Raw genomic sequence first — 19317 nt, 5'->3', positions numbered from 1 at the left:
ATATTCCCCTCCCTGCAAAAGGCTACGTGTTGAAGCCTTTGTGACTGGCCTGTGGTGCTGTGGGGACATGGTAAAACCTTCAGGGGGTGAGGTCTTGTGGGAGGAAGTTAGGTGATTGGGCCCTTCCCCTTCCTGCTTCATTGTTTCCCAGGTGCATCCCCCAACACACATGCCCCTCCACACAGATATATTATCTTATCACAGACCCAAAGAAATGGACCTCTAACTTCAGGCTGAAATGGATCTGTGAACCCATAGCAAATTTTCCTTGTTATAAGCAGATGATTTGCAGTATTTGTTACAGGAATAGACAGCTGACTAACACAGTGGACATTCCTTTACCAGGCCTCCAGCTTCTGGGAGCACGCGGAGGGCAATCTATAGTTTTCAGTTCCAGCTCACCACACGCTCTTAGGACAAGTGATTTCTCTATCACAGGCAAGCCCAAGAAGCTGATCAAGTATTTTCCCAATCAAATATATTTCTGGCTAACCAGTTTTGTTCAGCTGCGTTCATCTCACTTTTTTTTTTCCTGGTCCTGAGGCTTGAACTCAGAGCCTGGGTGTTGTCCCCAAGCCTCTACCACTTGAGCACTGTACCACTTCCAGCTTTTTCTAAGTAGATTATCGGAGATAAGAGTCTCACAGACTTTCCTGCCCAGGTTGGCTTTGAACTGTGATCTTCAAATCTCAGCCTCCTGAGTAGCTAGAATTACAGGTGTGAGCCACTGGGCACCCAGCTTCATCTCGCTTTTATAGTTAAGGATGCAAACAATGGTGCCCAAATCTCACCCTAAGAAGCGAAGGAGGCAGGGCTCAGACTCAGGCAGGAAGCTGGCTGGTGAGAGCCAACTGTCTGTCAGGCACTGAGATACAGTGTTGCAGGCTCATGGCACTTCAAGGCTAACAAGACTGTGTTAATGTCCATATCAAAGTCAAAAGAATCCCACCATAAAAATTTGTGGCTTAGTGGTAGAGTGGTTGCTTTGCATGCATGAAGCCCTGGGTTCAACTCCTCAGTACTATATACACAGAAAAAACCGGAAGTGGCTCTTTGGCTCAAGTGGTAGGGTGCTAGCCTTGAGCACAGAAAAGCTCAGAGACAGTGTCCAGGCCCAGAGTTCACACCCCAGGACTGGCAAAAAAAAAAGAAAAAATGTGTGTGTGTGCGCGCGCATGCGTGCATGTGTGCTGTTTCTAGAGCTTGAACTCAGGGCCTGGATGCTGTTTCTCCCTAAGCTTTTCCACTCAAGACTGGCATTCTACCACTTAAGTGGTAGTAGGCACACCCCTCATTCTGTGTGTGTGTGTGTGTGTGTGTGTGTGTGTGTGTGTGTGTGTGTTTGCTGGTTAATTGGAGATACAGTAAGATTTTAGATTTGTCTGACTGGAATGGCTTTGAACCTTGATCCTCAGATCTCAGCCTCCTTAGTCGCTAGGATGACAGGTGTGAGCCACCGACTCCAGGTCAGGAGCCACTTTTGAATAAGTGTGATTCAAGCAACATAAGGTAGAATCTCATGGGTGGAAGGCTAGATAGAAAAGGATGGCAGGAAAATCAAGTTGCATGGCTGCGTGGGGGCTAGCATGATGGGGTTCAATCAAATACTCAAAAGAAAATGTTGGTAGCAATAGTCTAAGGTTCTAACTCCAGCACCACCTCTGCCTGCTCTATTCTGTGGGTCCCCTACTTCACCAAGGAAGAACCACTTCCATATTTTACACTGAGCTTCTACATAGAATTTCAATGAATAAAAGACCCAACTACTTTAAATTTTCTTCAAACATTTGAAACCCACTAAAATCCAATACATATAACACTCCCAAAGTACCTGAGAAGGAGAAAGAGGAATGAACAGCCAAGAGCCAAATAGTTCATCCATGGGAGATGTAGGGTATATTAGCTTCCAATTGCTGCTATAACAAATTACCACAAACTCAATGTATTATCTTACAGACCACAAGGTCAGAAGTCCAAAATGGGTTCCACCGAGCTCAACCCAAGGTGACAGCAGAACTACATTCCTTCCAGATGCTCATCCAGTTCCAGCAGGCTGCCTATATTCTCTGGTTTGTGACTCAAGAAGCATTTGCACCATTCCAACTTTTGCTGCCTTGCTCACATTTTGTTCTTGGATTCTAAGTATCCTGCCTCTCTCTTATAAAGATCCTTGTCATTGTAATGGACCCACACGGGTATCCGGGCAACTAAGGAACATCTTCCTAGGCCAGGATCCTTCATTTAATCAGGTGTGCAAAGTTCCTTTTGCCATGTGAATGAACATATTCATAGGTCCTGGTAATGTAACATATTCCAGGTGCGAGGAATTAGGACGTGGACATGGGGGTGATCATTTTCCCGCTTCCCACACAGAACCAGAGCCATGTAATCCTACAGCTCAGTCCCCACTGTCGCCCAGGCTCAGCCATTCTGATTCCCTGGGGGACGTGTCATCACTTTCCCACACCAGCAGCAGGCCCTCAGCCTCAGGAAGAAGCAAGAACCAGTGGGTTGTCTACCGTGCACCCTTAACCAAACTGCTGTCTCCTACCCCTCCCCAGCTCTGAGCAAAACCAAGCGGGAACTGTGGCATCAAAGGGAAGATTCCCCTGGAAGCTCAGAAAAGCCTCCGGAGAGGGCCAGGCAAAAAGGCCCAGGGACAAGCAGACATGACGGTGGGAGGTTCTTCACGTGCAGATGGTTCCGTCGCCTGAGAAGCATGGTAGGTAAGTCCCTACGAAGCCTGACTGTGGTCCAGCCTCAGGAGACACCCACAGGTCCAGGCGCCAGCTCCAGGGCGTGTGACCTGCACAGGCAGAAGGGCCTCATGCTGGTTTAATGCTCAGATGCCTCCACCTTGAATTGCTCAATCCCTTTTTAAATAAAAGGCCCTGCATGTCCATCTTGCACTAGACCTGCAAATATGCAGCCGGTCCTTCAGGTTATATCATACAGGAGTTGGAGAAGGACTAAGGGTTAATGCTCATCCTCTCAGCCTATGAGGTTGACATTTGCTCTATTCATTAGTCAGGTAGAGCGCTCATCTCCTTCCCTCCCCCCCCCACTTCCCTACACACGGAACCGAAGCTGGATGGCAAGTGTGCAGGTGGATAAGACCGCGATGGAGAGATGTTCATGGGACTTGCTTGCATCTCAGGAAAATAATTTGGTCACAAACATGTCTTCTATAGCTTAGTGAAGTCTGAGAAGAGCTGCACTTCAACACTCATGTGAATGTTTGGAATTTAAGTACTTGAGCAGACATATTCCAGCCATCAGAAAAAGGAAGGGAGACTATACTATAAAAATAAAAGGCTAGGTGTAGAAGGGTATACATGTGATCAAAACATTTAGGAGGATCATGAGTTCAAGACCTGCCTGGACCATAGAGTGAGACCCTGGGAGAAAAATGGAAGGGGTGACATTGCTCAAGATACACTGTACTCACAAATTGACGTGTGGAATTGAAACCCCTTTGTACTACTTAGATAATCATATTAAAAGGATCGGAGGCATGGTTCAAGTCCAGTTGAAAATGAGAAAGCCAAGTGAGAGTGAAAAGCCCTGAGTTCAAGCCCTAGTACTGGCACACATACACACACTCGTGCACATGTGTGTGCGTGCACACTCACACACAAAAGACTATTGCTAAAACTGGGCATGAGGACAAAATCAATGCAGACATCATTGGTTTAGATTCCTGAATCTCTTGCATGTTCTTTTTGCTTTTCAAACTGATTTCAATTAGTTGTACAAGGGGGGGTTGTTTTAACAAGTCCATTTATGTGTACATGTTTCTTGATCAGAATCCCCCCTCTACCAATCTCCCTCACCCCTTCCCTGCCCAAACCAGACCATCAGCTTTCCTCATTCCAGAGAAGAATTGTGTCCAGATTCACCTTCCCTCTCTCTTCTCACTTGTCTACCCCTTCCTACTCATGCCTACACCCCAGACAAGCCACGTATCAACTTCTAATACTCTTTCTGGTTAAAGAAAGAGTATTTCCTCTGCATGTGTTTACATGGATATTTGTATTTTAGGTTTCATGTCACATATGAGAGAAAACATGTGCCCTTTGTCCTTCTAAGTCTGGCTTATGTCATTCAGTATTACTGTTTCCTTACAAATGACAGCATTCTGTTCTTCATAATGGAAGCATACAGTTCTATTGTGTATATATCGCACATTTTCTTGATGCGGGCATCAGGCATGAACATCTGGGCTGTCCCATAGCTTGGCTATTGTGAATAGTGCTTTCCATCAGTAGATGGTTTTCATTTTGCAGCATCCTGACATGGCAGTTGGTTCTTTCTTTGTCCACGTTCCCCCATGTTGGGATAGGGCTTGCTGTAAGTTTGGCCTCTGCAGGACTTTTTGAAGATGTGAATGTGACCGGGCACCTTTCCCCATGGTCCTCGCATCTACTGCTCCTGAGCTTCTCCACTCATCTGGGATCACTTGTTTGTATTCCCTGCCTGGCCCTAGAAGCCTTTGGAACTTATGAACCTTGGTCTACAGGGGTGGTACCCAGACATTGTTTTAAAAAGTATAATGAGATTTGTAAACAGTACTAATCTTTCTGCAAATATCTGCCTTACTCAGGCCTTTGTGGTCCTGAGAACGCTTAGGACAAGGTCTTGCTCCTGAAGGACTAAAGTCTTGGGAGAGATGGGAGGGGACAGGAGTGGTAACTCACACACACCTCTGGGCTGGGGGCTGGACACAGACCTGCCTGCTCTGCAGGCTGGAAAGAACAAGAAATGGTTTCTTTCTTTCTGTGTTTGTTTGTTTGTGCCAGTCCTGAGTCTTAAACTCTGGGCCTACATGCTCTCCCTGAGCTTTTATGCTCAAGGCTAGCAAGCTACCATGTAAGCCACAGCTCCATTTCCAGCTTTTGATGTTTAATCGGACATAAGAGTCTCACAGACTTTCCTGCCCAGGCTAGCTTTGAAGCATGATCCTCAGATCTCAGCCTCCCGAGTAGCCAGGATTACAGGGGACACATGCCCCAGCTGGTCTGGAAGGCTTCTTTTCAAAACGACTACCTAGCAGTAGCTTCCACTTGACTAGTTGAAATTGCTTCAGCTAGAAAGAAAATAAATGTATGCACCCTGATAAAGAGAATTTGGGGTGCTACGTGGCCAGTGAAAAGAATACAGGATGAAGACACAAAAGACATGAGTTCGAGCGGAGCTCTGTAACTACCTAGGCCTGTGGTAAAGGCAGACCAGCTACCGTTTCAAACTCCAGTTTCTCTGTGGTAGAATATGGAAGAGGCAAGGAAAGGGATCAACATTTTCTGAGGTTCTCAGAGAGGAGCTGACCTTGTCCTATGGGCCAGCTCCTCTCTAGATGATATCATGGGCTTGATGGGACTGTGTGTGTTCACACATAGACACCCAAGCCTCTAGTGCTCAGAATGGCCAGCTAGGGTTTCTCAATAGTGTAAAATTTATATTAAGCCAGGAGAAGTTCAGGCCTGTAATTCAAGCTACTCAATTCTAGCTAATCATGATCTTCCCTAGCCAGCCTGGGGAGAAAAGTTCTGGTGATACCATCTCCAAAATAACCAGCAAAAAGCCAAGCCTGGAGGCCTGCCTCAAGCAGTAGGGTACCATCCAAACAAGCAAGCCAAATGGGAGAGGGGCCTTGAGTTTAAACTCCAGGACCACCCAAAACTTAAATGCTTTAGTATAATTCTTTGAAAACCTGAAGAACTGTCATATGACGGTTCGCAGAGGGAAAGAAAAGTGCATAATTGTACAAAATGTTGTTTATAATCACAGAAAATCACCAGCCACTGTGAAGCCAAGGCTAAGGATTCTCAAGAGAAACAATGAAAACAGACCAGAGTGGGCTCAAGTTCTAGGACTCCACTCTGATTGCAGGCTTCTCTTCCTTTGAAGACAAAAAAAAAAAAAAAGGAAGAAGAAGGTTTGAATTAAGAAACCAGACCTAGACAACGCCATCTTGGAAAATGAACACTGCTCATCTCTGAGAATGGGAAAGTACAAATGCAGAAAAATCTCTCTCCTAACAGATGCACAGGCCTGAAGGAGGAGCAGCAAGTTAAAGGCATTAATATTTATCATAGCCAAAGAAGAATGCTACAGGAAATGACTAGTGAGGGAAGGATGCAATTATAACCCAAGACAGGAAAGGAAGAAGGGGGTTAGTTATCTCCTTAGCCAAGGCAAGCAGAGTGACCACAGGCCATCACGCTGCGGGTCTCAAAGGAGCCTTAACCCCCTTCTAGAGTCCCCAGAGCCCCTGAAGAGGAGTCTGTGCCCTCTCCTTTTTTGGAAAGTGAGCATAGAATTCTGCTATGAGACGTGAAAGCTTTTATGTCAACTCTCAGTGCAAAGATACCAGGGTGTTGGTTTTGAAATGTGATTAAACCAGTTTATAGAAGCAGCCCCAAGGGTCGAGGTGCAAATGTGTTGGCCTGTCCCCAGAATAGACCAGGCCGAGCCCCGTACCCCTTCGGGATGGCAAGCTGTGTTGACTGCTGCCTCGGCTTCTGCCACATGGGGCTGGAGGATAGAGGGGCCAGACTGCCAAGCACTAGGGTGGGGACTTTTGTCTCACAGACACAGCCTAGCCTGTCGTTATCCACTCCCAGTACAACTGCTGGGTCTGTGGATGAACAGAAGGACAGGACACAGCAAGGCAGAGTTTACCTCGTCCTGCCTTTATCTTTATGCTGGGGGAAGGGGCTGGGGGACACAGCACACAGCCTATGTGCTGCCATTCAGCTCTGGGGTTTGTGCTGCTGGCAGACAGCAGGGGTGCTGGTCAGCCCAGTCTCCTGATAGGAGTGCTTCTGCAGGGGTATAGTCCCCTGGTCAAACACAGGAGCTTCCCACCAAATGTAGCAGAACCTGCTGGATGGCTCAGGAAAGACCACTGGTGTTCACAAAGTTTTTGTCCATTTTCAATTATAAGTCAGGATACAATAAAGACAGTTGCATGCCCATGTTCATTGCTGCACTATAGGGAAAGAGCCTAGATGCCCCTCGGTGGACAAATAAAACAAGAAAATGTGGCAGACATCTATAATGGAATTTTACTCCTCCATGGGGAAGAAGAACATATCGTTTGCAGGAAAATGGATGAAGCTATAAAAAATTATGTTAAGTGATGTCAGGCTCTGAGAGACAAAAGGTGCATGTTTTCTCTCATATATGGAAGTTATGGAAACATAGGAAAACACAGAAATGACCATATGCATATATAAATGATGACTGTTCAAGTATATGATACGCATGTGTAGAACAAGTAGCTGGCAGCTTAACAAAATGACTACCATGATGCAGAAGGATATCATGATGCCAGAAGGAGGCAGGGCTTAAGGAGGAGGGGGATAAATGGAGAGAGGAAAGGTGGGCAAATGTAGTCTTACTCCTCCATGTACTTGTGGGAACATGGAACCAGGCAACTGGAGAGGATGGGGTGGGGCTGGGAAAGGAGGGAGAGTATGATGGAAAGGGCAACCTTGATCAAGATGTGTTCTACTCATAAACTCACATGTTGAATTGCAGCCTCTTTGTACTTAAGTTTTAAAAAATGCTTTTTTAAAGTTGTTGTCTATATTCTTCATTTTTTCCTCTTTCTGCTGATTGGATAATCAATGTTAAGACAGAATCACTCTTCACACTGCCCTGCGTGGCTACAAAATCCGCACGCATGCATCCAGCTTTCCATGAGGACTCCACAGGGCCCTGACCCTCCACCATAAGTAACGTGTACAAAGCAGACTATCAACTCCTAACCTGAACCTGTGCCTCCTGCCAATGCTCCTCCCAGGAAAACTGGAACAGATCTTTGATTCTTTGCTTGACTCTACAGCACATCTGATCCATAACCTCTGGCGATTCTGGGCATGGCCTTCAGGTACTGCCATTGTCTCTGCTGTATACTCTGACCTATGCCACTCTCCATCTCCGCATCACCTCCGAGAGTTTCCTCACTGCCTTCCCCTGTCCACCCTTATTGTCTACACATTGTGATTGTATGTGTGCGCGCACACGCGTATGCATGTGCTGGTCCCGGGCCTTGAACGCAGGGCCTTGACACTGTCCTTGAGATTTTGTGCTCAAGGCTAGTGCTCTACCATTTGAGCCACAGCCCCACTTCCAACTTTTTGGTGGTTAAAGATAGCGTCTCATGGCCTTTCCTGCACAGACTGGCTTTGAACCACAATCCTCAGATCTCAGCATCCTGAGTAGCTAGGATTATTATACCCAATTTACCTATCATTTTTCAATTGTATCTTTTTTTTCCTGTTTGTTGCTGGTATAGAAAAATGTAATTGATATTATATATTGATCCTCTATCTAGAAAACCTAGTATCTTCACTACAGTTTACTTTTATATTTTCCATGAGAACAATAATATTGCCTTTGAGATATTATTTTCTGCGAAAGTCCACATGTTCTGATGGTTCATTCTGTGTCACAATGTTTTATGACTTGAAGATATTTCTTCTCTACAACCAATGCCTGGTAAGTATCCTGAAAAGGACACATTACATCTACAGGACTCTTATAATCTTATAATGGGCATTCTCCATTGCTCAGAATAAAGAAGCAAGCACAAAGTAGATTCTACAATGTAAAAACTACTTTATTATAGCATTATGAACTAGGTTGCTAGGTGCACCCTGATTGGACCTGCTTACATCTATTGCTTACTTCTGGACCAATCACGTGCCTAGAGGAATGCAATGTGCTTATTGGATTAGTTGAGCTCAAGTGCACCATCCTTAGACTCCAATAGGACCCAGGAGCTGCTGGAATGGGAGTAATGCATGCTGTGAGGCATTCCCAGTGTCTCTTGTCTTGGTCAGTTTGGGCTGCTGTGACAGAGTACCATAGATGGGGTGTTGGGAGGGGGGAGCCTCATACAACAGACATACTTCTCCTAAGTCCAGAGATCAAGGGGCTGGCAGGCCCAGTGTCTGGTAGGGGGCCCGTCTTTCTGGCTTAAACACATCTGTCTCCTCAGAATACATCTGTCTCCTTGGCTGAGAGCAAGCACAGAGAGGAAATAAGCTCTCCTGTCTCTTCTTATAAGGCCACTAACTTCACTCATGAGGGCTCTAGCCTTAGGACCTAAACCCTTCCCAAAGGTCCCATCCCCTAAAACCATCACACTGGGGTAGAATTTTAACATGAATTCTAGAGGGCCACAAGCATTCAGTCCATAGCATCCACAACACCCGTATCCAACTCTGTAACTCTACCTAGCTGTAGGCACATTTTAGCCAGCCTGATGTCTGGTCTTTGAGCCCACAGCAAGTGGGAGAGCATCTGAAATGGACAGACAAAAACAGGTAATGGCATAAAGTAGACACAAGGTGCCGAAAACCATAATCAGTTAGCCACAGGGACACAAAGCAACAGTGGCTCATTGGTGGCATTCCTCAGTATAATAACCGTGTTACAATAACCCTGAGGCCGTGTAAGCTGTCTCCAGTGGACAGTGCTTGACAAGAGAAATTAGAAGATGTTTAATGGACTTTGGAGAGAAGCCTATCAAAACATTAACCATTCTAAACCATGTCTGTTGTAACATTAACCGTTCTAAACCATGTCTGTCGTCAACAATATGAACAAACGGCGTATTTTGGCTCTCCCTACTGATGCCAATTAAATTAACTACTGCTAGCTATAATTATCAAAATTATAGTGAAATGAGAAGCGCTTCTTTCCAAGATTTCAGAGAATTTCCACCTATTACAGACCTAGAATTACAACAAAATTATAACAATTAAAGAGTAAAATGAGTGTTTTCACATAAAAAGTAAGAAGTAGTGCCTTCCAATCTCAAAATTTTAAAAAAGAGAACTTAAATCTCAGGTCCTTGTATTTGCCACTTAAGGTAGAGCTCTAGCTAGCTAGCTAATTTTTACTGAGAACCAAATCTATTTTTAGCCTGATTGTTCCTGACAGTCCTTTGGACAAAGGAGTCCTTTGGGCACATGGAGAAGTCAGGGTGCAAACCAGGGCACAACTCACTTACATGGGGACTGAGTCACTCATCAGTGCAACTTCCATTGGCCCACCTTGGCATTATGTTGAGCTGCCCATTGTTCTAAGATTTTCAGAACAAAACAGTGTGCTCCTGCTCCTGCTGTCAAAGCATTACTCCAGGCTCAGGGCTGTGCTCCCTGAACCTCCCTCCCTCCCTTCCTCCTAAGTATGAACTAGCCTGCTCAGTCAGGGTGCCTAAGCAATGTATCACAACCACAGAATGGGTACGTGAACAACTCTAGTTCGTTTTTCTCACAGTTATGGAAGCTACCAGTTCAAGATCAAGGAGCTGTCAGATTGGCTCTCTCTGGATCTCTGTCTTCCCTCTTAGCATGTCAAAATCTTAATTTCCTCTTCTTTTAACCTAATCCTTTTGGGCCAGAGTCTACACTCAAGACCTCTTTGTAACTTCATTTCCTCTTGAAAGACCTTTTCTCCTATGAAAACAGCATAGAGAACCTCCACGAGAGCTGTTGATCAGTAGGAAGTTTGGGGGTACAGGGAAAGAGAAACAGACTCTGCTAGTGAGTACTAATGGAGGGGGTTGGACTAACCACGAGAATGAGAGAGGAAGAATATGGCCTAAGGAGATTGTTTTCAGGGGTAAAAATAGAATACTGCAAAGAGCAAGCAAATGCAGTAGTGGTACTCACTAGACACTATGTTGAAAATGAACCGTACAACTTGTGGTGGGGATGGGAGGGAAAAACTGGGAGAGAGCGACAGACGAGCTGACATTTTCCAAAAAGAAATGTATTCTCTTAACCTGACTTAGGTAACTGTATCCCCTCTGTATACATCATCTTGATAATAACAGTAATTTTTTAGAATTATGTTCTTGATGTCCTTGCCTCTTTTCTAAATCTTATATAATATACATTCTCTTTTAGTTATAAAAAAGGAAACATGTAAGTTGACTAAGTTACTTAAATATGTAATTATGTTTCTTTGGGTTCTATTTTTATTTTTTATTTTTTTTTTAAAAATAATAAACTACTTTAATAGAATAAAAGACAGGAGAAATCAAATGATCATGACAACAGATTAATTTTTAAAAATTTGATAAAATTCAATCCAATTAGAATAAAATCTCTCAACAAACTGAGGAATGGAAGAGGACTTTCTCAATATGATAAATATTTTCAATATAATAACATTTTATTATATGAAATACAACTAAGTCTTGAACATTTTTTGCTAACGTGGAATGTAATGCAAGGATATCTACTTTCCTGGCTCTTGTATACTTAGTGTATAAGATCTTACCTTATTGGCAAAAAGCAGGGCTGGAGGTAAGGGTCAAGCAGTATAGCACCTGCCTTACAAGTTTGTAGGCCCTGAGTTCAAACTCTAAAGAAAGTGATAAGCCAGGTCTGGTGGCTCATGCTTGTAATCCTAGCTACTCAGGAGGTTGAGATCTGAGGATCATAGATCAAAGCCAGCCTAGGCAAGAAAGTCCATGAGACTCTTATCTCCAATTAATCTCTCAGAAAATGGGAAGTGGTGCTGTGGCTCAAGTGGTAGAGTGCTAGCCTTGAGCTGAAGAGCCGAGGGACAGCATGCAGGCCCAGAGTTCAAGCCCCACGACCGACCCAAAAAATAGTGATAAAATATATCTACTAAAAAAGTTAAAATTGCTTTTGTTTACAGATAATATGATTGTGCATATAGAAAATGTAAAGAAGATGTGCTACAGTTTGGATCTGTATTGCCCACAGAGGGCCACAAGTTGAAGGCTCTGTTTCCAGTTTGGTGCAATCAGGAAATGGTGTTCCAAGAAACTTTATTTGCAAAAAAAAAAAAAAAAACAAAAGTAAAAACAAAACCAGGTGGCAGGCCAAATGTGGCCTGCAAGGCATAATTTATTGACTCTTGCTTTATAAAACCTTAGTAAAGACATTACCTTCTATTCAAATCCAGACACAAAATAGACTTTTTTCTTCTATAATATATGGCAATAGCAGTCAGGTCTCCAATCCAGTGTGATTTTTTTTTTAATTTTTTTATTGTAAAGATACTATACAGAGGGTTACAGTTACATGAGTGAGGTAACGAGTACACTTCCTCTTGAACATTGTTACCCCCCTCCATTGTTTTCCCCCTACCATCCCCTCCCTCCCTCCCTTCCCCGAGGTTCTTTTTTTTTTTTTTTTTTGATTGTGATTAAGTGATTACATAATTTCCGGAAATTCACAGTATTGTGGAATAATGATGCTCATTTAAAGTCACAAGTTCATTCTAAGTTTCCTGGAGCAAATTGTCTATCACAGTCTGTAATATATAACGGTGCTCACATGTTATATACCATACATGTGATCAGCAGCATGGGGATATTTAGTAGTGGTTCAACCAGATGAGTGGGAGATCTTTGTTTCTTAAGTCCTGTTAGTTTTGTCATATCACCTAACATTTTGGATTTAGCATCCACTTATCAGGGAGACCATGTACCGTTTGTCTCTTCATTCTTGGCTTACCTCGCTCAACATGATTCCTTCTAGCTCCATCCATTTCCCTGCAAATGCCATTATTTTGTCATTTCTAATGGCTGCATAATATTCCATTGTGTATAGATACCACATTTTTTGGATCCATTCATCTGTGGTGGGGCATCTGGGTTGTTTCCATATCCTAGCTATTGCGAACAGTGCTGCAATAAACATGGAGGTGCACGTGTCCTTGTATATTGGTTCCTGTTGTTCAGGGTAGATGCCTAGAAGTGGTATGACTGGGTCGTAAGGGAGGTCAATCTTTAGCTTTCTTTTTTTTTTTTTTTTTTTTTTCTTTTTTTTTTTTTTCTTTTTTTTTTTTTTTTTTATTGTAAAGCTACTATACAGAGGGTCACAGTTACATGAGTGAGGTTATGAGTACACTTCCTCTTGAACATTGTTACCCCCTCCATTGTTTTCCCCCTACCATCCCCTCCCTCCCTCCCTTCCCCGAGGTTCTTTTTTTTTTTTTTTTTTTGATTGTGATTAAATGATTACATAATTTCAAAGTCACAAGTTCATTCTAACTTCCCTGGAGCAAATTGTCTACCACAGTCTGTAATATATAACAGTGTTCACATGTTATATACCATATTTGTGATCAGCAGCATGAGGATATTTAGTAGTGGTTCAACCAGATGAGCGGGAGTTCTTTGTTTCTTAAGTCCTGTTAGTTTTGTCGTATCACTAACCTTTTGGATTTAGCATCCACTTATGAGGGAGACCATGTACCGTTTGTCTCTTCGTTCTTGGCTTACCTCGCTCAACATGATTCCTTCTAGCTCCATCCATTTCCCTGCAAATGCCATTATTTTGTCATTTCTAATGGCTGCATAATATTCCATTGTGTATAGATACCACAATTTTTGGATCCATTCATCTGTGGTGGGGCACCTAGGTTGTTTCCATATCCTAGCTATTGCGAACAGTGCTGCAATAAACATGGAGGTGCACGTGTCCTTGTATATTGGTTCCTGTTGTTCAGGGTAGATGCCTAGAAGTGGTATGACTGGGTCGTAAGGGAGGTCAATCTTTAGCTTTCTAAGGACCCTCCAGACTGCTTTCCAAAGTGGTTGTATAAGTGTACATTCCCACCAGCAGTGTAATAGGGTTCCTCTTTCTCCACATCCCCTCCAGCATTTGTCGTTGGCTGATTTGTGGATGTGGGACATTCTGACTGGGGTAAGGTGGTATCTCAGGGTTGTCTTTATTTGCATTTCCTTCACCACCAGGGATGATGAACATTTCCTCATGTGTTTCTTTGCCATTTTTATTTCTTCATTTGAGAAGTCCCTCTTTAGTTCCCTTGCCCATTTAGTAATTGGTTTGTTAGGTTTGGGAGGGATTAGTTTCTTGAGTTCCCTGTATATACAGGATGTTAACCCCTTGTCTGATATATTGCTGGTAAATATTTTTTCCCAATTAGTTGGTTGTCTTTCTAGCTTAGTTGCGATAGATTTAGCTGTGCAGAAGCTTTTTATTTTAAGGTAGTCCCATTTGCCGAGTCTCTCTCCAACTTGTTGTGACCCTGGGACTCTGTTCAGGAAGTTCCTTCCTGTGCCTATTAGTTCCAGTGTCTCTCCTACTCTGTCCTGCAGTAGTTTCAGAGATTCAGGTTTAATGTTAAGGTCTTTAATCCATTTTGAGTTGATGTTGGTGCATGGTGATAGGCTGGGGTCCACTTTTAGTTTTCTGCATGTGGCTGCCCAGTTTTCCCAGCACCAGCGGTTGAAGAGGCTGTGTTTCTTCCATTGTATGTCTTTGGCTCCTTTGTCGAATATCAGCTGGCTGTAGGCCTGTGGATTTATATCTGGATCTTCTATTCTGTTCCATTGGTCTTCGGGTCTGTTTTTGTGCCAGTACCATGCTGTCTTTGTGATTATAGCTCTGTAGTAGAGTTTGAAGTTCGGCATGGATAGCCCTCCCATATTGTCTTTATCCCCTAGAATTGTTTTGGCTATTCTAGGTCTTTTGTTGTTCCATATAAATTTTTGGACTGTTTTCTGTATTTCAGTGATGTACGTCATTGGGATTTTAATAGGAATTGCATTGAATTTGTATATTAATTTTGGAAGTATCACCATCTTTACTATATTAAGTCGGCCTATCCAGGAGCATGGGAGGTCTTTCCATTTCCTAGTGTCTTCTGCAATTTCTTTCTTTAACTTTTTATAGTTCTCATTAAATAGTTCTTTTACATCTTTGGTTAGGTTAATTCCTAAATATTTTATTTTTTGGGAGGTTATTGTGAATGGGGTTGCTCCCTTTATTTCCCTCTCTTCCTGTGCGTTATCAGTGTATAGGAAGGCAACTGATTTTTGTGGGTTTATTTTGTATCCTGCTATTTTGCCGAAGTGACTTATGATTTCTAAAAGTTTGGGGATGGAGTTTTTGGGATCGTGGAGGTATAGTATCATGTCGTCTGCAAAAAGGGATAGTTTCACTTCTTCTTTCCCTATGCGGATCCCTTTAATGTCTTTTTCTTGCCTTATTGCCCTGGCTAAGGGTTCTAGGACTATGTTGAAGAGGAGTGGAGACAGTGGACATCCTTGCCTTGTTCCTGTTTTTAGGAGGATTGGTTGTAGCTTTTCCCCATTAAGTATAATATTGGCTATTGGTCTGTCATAAATGGCTTTTATTGTTTTTAGAAATGTTCCTTCTATTCCTATTTTCTCCAGAGCTTTTAGCATGAATGAATGTTGAATTTTATCAAAGGCCTTTTCTGCATCTGTGGCGATAATCATGTGATTCTTGACCTTGGCTCTGTTGATATGCTGGATTACATTTATTGACTTACGTATGTTAAACCATCCCTGTGTCTCTGGGATGAAGCCTACCTGATCATAGTGTATTATTTTTTTTATGTGTTTCTGGATTCTGTTAGCTAGAATCTTGTTAAGGATCTTTGCATCTGTGTTCATCAAGGAGATTGGCCTGTAATTCTCCTTTTTGGTTGGGTCTTTGCCTGGTTTGGGGATGAGTGTGATATTGGCTTCGTAGAATGAGTTTGGGATAGCTCCCTCCTTCTCTGTTTCTCTGAAGAGCTTGAGGAGTATGGGTATTAGTTCTTCTTTAAAGGTCTTATAGAATTCTGCTGTGAATCCATCTGGTCCTGGGCTTTTTTTTGTTGGAAGACTTTTGATAGCTTCCTGTATCTCATTATAGGATATTGGCTTATTTAATTGGTTAACTTCTTCTTTGCTCAGTTTGGGTAACTTGTATTTCTCTAAAAATGCATCCATTTCCGCCAGATTTTCTTCCTTTAGAGAGTATAGCTTTTGAAAGTAGTCTGTTAGAATTGTTTGGATATCTTGGGTACGTGTTGTGATGTTTCCCGTGGCATCCCTAATCCTATTAATATGGGTTTCCTCTCTTCTTTTTTTAATTAATCTTGCCAACGGGCCATCAATTTTGTTTATTTTTTCAAAGAACCAGCTTTTTGTTTGGTTTATTTTGGTTATGGTTTTCTGATTTTCTAATTGGTTAATCTCTGCTCTCAATTTGGTTATCTGGCTTCGTCTAGTAGCTTTAGGTCCCATTTTTTCTTGTTTTTCTAGCTGTTTTAGTTGCAACATGAGATTATTTACTTGGTCTGTCTCCATTCTCTTGATGTGGGCACTGAGGGCAATAAATTTGCCCCTCAGGACTGCTTTTGCTGTGTCCCACAAGTTTCTTTGTGAGGTGTTTTCATTTTCATTGAGTTCTAGGAAATGCTTTATTTCTTCTCTGATCTCTTCTGTTACCCAGGCCTTGTTAAGGAGTGTGCTGTTCAATTTCCATGTATTAGAGAAATTTCTGCGGTATGCTTTGTTATTGAGAGCTAGCTTGATTCCACTGTGGTCAGATAGGATACAGGGGATTATGTCGATCCCTTTGTATTTGCTTAAGTTCCTTGAATGAACTATGATATGGTCTATTTTGGAGAAAGTTCCATGAGCTGCTGAGAAGAATGTGTACTGTGTTGTTTTAGGGTGAAATACTCGGTAGATGTCAGTTAATTCCGCTTGAAGTATGGCCTCACTTAATTCGGTAGCTTCTTTGCCAATCCTCTGGTTGGTAGACCTGTCCTTTGGTGAGAGTGGCGTGTTAAAGTCTCCTAGTATTATCGTATTGGGATCTATTTTATTCTGTAAGTTTGAGAGCATTTGTTTAACATATCTGGGTGCACCGATATTTGGGGCATATAAGTTGATGATGGTTATATCCTCCTCTTGGATTGTTCCCTTTATTAATATGTAATGTCCGTCCTTGTCTTTCTGTACTGATTTTAATGAAAAGTTTATTTTGTCAGATATCAGGATAGCTACACCTGCTTTCTTATTGGGGGAATTTGATTGGTAGATCCTTTTCCACCCCTTCACTCTGAGTTTGTTTGTATGTTTGGCTGAGAGGTGGGTCTCCTGAAGGCAACAGATGGATGGGTCTTGTTTTCTGATCCAGTCCTCAGTTCGTTTTCTTTTAATTGGCGAATTCAGCCCATTTATATTAAGAGAAAGTATAGAGAGATGCATTGTTGTCCCTGCCATTCCGTTTTCCTAAGTTTTTCTTCTTTCCTTTCCTCCTGTGCTTGCTCAGTTAGACTTTGAGTAATGCCTGTTTGGGGCAGGTCCCAGTTCCTGGTTGCTTTCTTCAGGTTGTGTCCCCCCTCTTAGAATTCTTTGTAATGCTGGCTTAATGTTTATGTATTCATTTAGTTTTTCTTTGCTATTAAAAGTTTTCAGTTCTCCATCGAATGTGAATGCTAGCTTTGCCGGGTATATCAGTCTGGGTTGGCAGTTATTGGCTCTCAGGGCTCGTATGGTGCTTTCCCAGGCTTTTCTTGCATTCATTGTTTGTGTGGAGAGATCTGCAGTGATTCTAATTTTTTTCCCGTTGTAGTATAGCTCCTTCTTCATTTTTGCTGCATGCAGGATTGTTTCCTTATTATTCAGATCCATCATTGTTACTATTATGTGCCTAGAAGTGTTTCTCCTGGGATCTTGCTTGTTGGGTGTTCGATAAGCTTTTGTGATGTAGTTAAGATGGTCGTTTTTGAGGTGGGGAAAATTTTCATTGACTATCTTGTTAAATAGGTGTTGCATTCCCTTGCTCTGGAATTCCTCACCTTCGTCCACTCCGATTATGCGAAGGTTAAATTTTTTAGCATTATCTGCTTGCTCTTGAATTTCCCTTTGGTTTAATTTGAGTGATTTTTCCATATCTGTCACTTTTTGGTCCAGTTGGTGTATTCTGTCTTCTGTATCTGACACTCTACCTTCCATTTCATTCACTCTGTTGACCGTGGCTTCTATTGTGGTTTGCATGATGGAAATGGATCCCTTTATGGATTCAATGTTGGTTCTCAGAGTACTGATCTCACCTCTCAATGAGGTGATATCAGTATGCATTACCTCCAATTTGGCGTTTATCTCACTTCTTACTGAGGTTTGTGCAGCTTCTATTTTTGCATCCAATTTTTGTTTGATATCCTGTATATCTTTTGATAGTTCATCCTTGTGCTCTTTCAATTTCTGATCCATTTCTCGCTTTATTTCTTGAGTCATTGCCTCCAGCAACCCTTGGATGTAGTTTTTGTCTTCCATTCCTGCTTTGCTCCCACTGGGGCTCTCCCCTGCGTGGCTGCTGGCTTTTGAGGTGAGCTTGCTGTCCTGGGTAGTGGTAAACCTTGTGATTTTTCTCTGTGATTTTCGCATGGGGGTTCAGGAGACTGCTCTTCAATCTTGTTTTGGTGTGTCTGTCTTTGCTTGGTTGCTGATTCTCTATTGGTAGAGAGAGTCTGTGTCTGATCTGGATTCTGTTGGGAGCCTATTTCCAGCTGCTATTCACTTAGGATTCTCAGCTCTCTGCTGTAGCAATTCCCGCCTTTGGAAGGGTTGAGTAGCCTAGACTGCTTGTGTTTGCTCCTGCGGGTGCTCTTGGGAAGATCAGATGCTCTGGATGCACTCTCCCAAATACTGGAGTCTGCTATGGGCTCCTGATGTGTTTTTGTTTGTTTTGGGCTGGTTGTGGGCTTGAACTCTAGGTTTGGGTGCTGTCCCTCAGCTCTTCAGCTCAGGGCTGGCACCCTACCATTTGAGCCACAGCCCCACTTCTGACCCTTTTTGCTTTGTTCAGGCGCCGGTCCCCTGGCCTGGTTCCGGCCCCAGCCTGGAGCGCGCTCGTTAGGCCTGTGCTAATGTGTATACCACCTTGGTTATGCAGCCTGGAGGACACAGTTCAAATTTCTTCTACTGTTGGTAGTCTTGACCCAGGGGCACTGTTCCTGGCTTGAGCATTTAAGCTCCCTTCCCGGGGCGCTCTTGCTCTGGCCTGGCCAGCAGAGTGTGCTCCACCGGCTGGTGGGGCTCTCGAACAGTTCCCAGTTTTAGTGGGTCCTGTGGTCCGGGTGTTGGGGTAGGGAGTCTAGGTCAGGGTCTGGGGATTCCCTCCAGCTCTGGTCTCCCTTGATGGATTCCCTGTCCCCTGATGGGTACTCACCCTGTAGGTCGTCAGTTGTTGTTGCAGTCCGTCAGTTGTTGTTGCAGTCCGAGTTCAGTTGGGGTGGTTGCGGGCTGGGTTGGGCGGCCCCCCGCCGGGTCGTTGCGATCGCGACAGGTCCCTTTGTGGCGCTGCTGGTGCCGGGCGGCTTTGGCGGGATGGAGCCTCTCCGCTCCGGTGGAGAGTGATGGGTGGGGTGGGATCCTCCTGGAGACTCCCGGCTGGTAGGTTTCTCTGTTCCTGGCGATCCGCTGTTCTGCAATCCGGTACCTGGTGATCTGCAAGCAGCCCCCTGTGTCTCTGGGGCTCCGGCAGCCCC

General features: G+C 43.4%; 1 protein-coding gene across 1 annotated transcript in view; it reads left to right on the top strand.

The window, feature by feature from the left end:
* Positions 1–3416, top strand: part of Echdc3 (enoyl-CoA hydratase domain containing 3) — a 31743-nt gene extending 28327 nt beyond the window's left edge. Inside the window, exon 6 of the mRNA XM_042686258.1 lies at positions 3406–3416. The gene's annotated coding sequence lies outside the window, so the exon portion shown is untranslated. The remainder of the gene's footprint in view (positions 1–3405) is intronic.
* The last annotated feature ends 15901 nt before the right edge of the window (positions 3417–19317 follow it).

Source organism: Dipodomys spectabilis, unplaced genomic scaffold, assembly GCF_019054845.1.
Source record: "Dipodomys spectabilis isolate Male_0828 unplaced genomic scaffold, ASM1905484v1 ptg000096l, whole genome shotgun sequence".
Taxonomy (NCBI): Eukaryota; Metazoa; Chordata; class Mammalia; order Rodentia; family Heteromyidae; genus Dipodomys; species Dipodomys spectabilis.
The sequence above is the reverse complement of the archived record's forward strand: the minus strand, read 5'-3'. Positions and strand labels throughout refer to the sequence as shown.